Here is a 1979-nt window from a genome sequence, read left to right as displayed (position 1 = left end):
GATGTATGTATGGGTTGTGATAAGAGCTGTACAAGCCCCCAATAAAATGATAAAAAAATTTCAACATATCAAATAAATGCCCCTTTAATAAACCTTTAAAAAAACAGTTTTATTGGCATAAAATCCACATATCATACAATTCATCAGTTCAATCTTGGGTTGCAATTTTGATGAGACCTGTTTTTTCTCCCCTGGAGCTGTTGGGTGGCTCTAACCTTTGGGTTAGCCGCCTCGCTGCCCTGAAGGCTTCGGCTCCCAGAACTCTTTCTCTTTACTTGACCAGGGGTGGGGGTGGGGATTTGTCCTAGGTTACGCGATGTATGGTCTGCCTAACAGAACTCAAATCAAGAGACCCCAAAGGTCCAACTGCTTCCACATACCTTAAGCGTATTCCAAAGCACATGTCAAGAATAGTTATAAGAATACAGAAATATTAAGCTCTCGACAAGGTAAAATTCACAATGCTTAACACGTGAGAAAAGTTACTACATGTAAGGACGCTGGAAAATTCTATCCATAATCAAAAGGAAACAAAATGGGCTTATCGGAAGTGAGCCAGAAATGACAAAGATGATAGAACTAGTCCTTTGTCTGCGGTGCTGTCCAGCTGCTTTGACTCAGGGCAACGCTGCGTAGAACAGAACAGAACATGGTCCGGTCCTGCGTCGCCCTCCCAGCTGCACCATGATTGCAGCCCCTACATTAATCTGTCTTGATGAGGGTCCTTCCTCGTTCCACTAACCCTTTAGACAAGGACATTACAATAGTAGTAAGAATCCGATTTCAGATATCTAAGAAGCTGGAGGCCAGTTGGAATATGTTAAATAAAGACATGAAAGCTAGAAATGAGATGAAAATTACAATGTGCGATATCAGAAATGCCCTCGGTGGGATCGATGGAACGTTAAAACGACAGAAGGAAAATGACTGAACTTGAAGACAGAGCAATAAAAGATAATACACGAGAAAATACACAGAGTCAACAGACCTTGTAAAAACCTCAGGGAAGTGTGGGCAACTTCAAGTGATCTAATGTACGTCTAATTGGGGCTTTTGACAGAGGGTAGGAGGACAGGAAATCATTAGAGTAAAAGTTCCATGGTTTGATGAAACTCTAGCAAAAATTCCAATGAACAAAGCCCTAGCTCAAAAAACATGGAAAAAAATTATATTAAGGGCCATCACAATTAAATTATACAAGAGGGTGGTAACGAACAAAGGTTAAGTTGGCCGGAGAAGAAAAGATCGATGATGCCTGCAGGGACAGAGATCCCAAAACACATAGGCGTGGGGAGACGACAAGACATCATCTGAATAAAAACCTGCAAACTTAAAATTCTTCACTTGGTAAGAATATTTTTGAAAAAACATAAAATAGTTTCTTTAAACCAGAAAAGCTGAAAGAATTTGTCACAAGCAGTCCTTCATGACAAAACAACAACAACAACAACAAAAACCTCAAAGTCTGTTAAGCAGATCAAAGTGATACTAGATGAAAACTTGTATCTATCCAACAGGGTACAGAGCAGAGCAGTGGGAACTCTGAGGGGTTAAACGTAAAAGGAGTGCTTTCTTATTGTTTAAATATGTTTGAATAGATAGCTACTTAGTGCAAAAATAACAGTTCTGCGGCATTTACGACATGTGTAGAAGTGCCCTGAATGATAAAAAGGAAGGAAGGCTGGCAGGAGAGCAGGAGAAATATACTGAGTTAAGGTTCATGTGCCATGCCCAAAGTAGAATACTCATGTGAAGGCGGTCAGAGCTGAATGAATGATGCATTGTCTACATCCTCAGGCAACCACGCAACTAATATCAAATGCGTTCTAGGTAATAAGCAACAAAGAAGGTGTGTTGGAATCATCAAATGTACTTCACCAACTTAAAAAAAGACAACTGGAGCAGACCGGGAACAAAGAGCAATATGGTAGATTTACCAGCTGCCATATCAATAATCATATTAAATTTGAGTGGCTACA

Source organism: Echinops telfairi, unplaced genomic scaffold (genome assembly GCF_000313985.2).
Source record: "Echinops telfairi isolate 266 unplaced genomic scaffold, ASM31398v2 ScPeMD7_1;HRSCAF=3_0, whole genome shotgun sequence".
Taxonomy (NCBI): domain Eukaryota; kingdom Metazoa; phylum Chordata; class Mammalia; order Afrosoricida; family Tenrecidae; genus Echinops; species Echinops telfairi.
The sequence above is the reverse complement of the archived record's forward strand: the minus strand, read 5'-3'. Positions refer to the sequence as shown.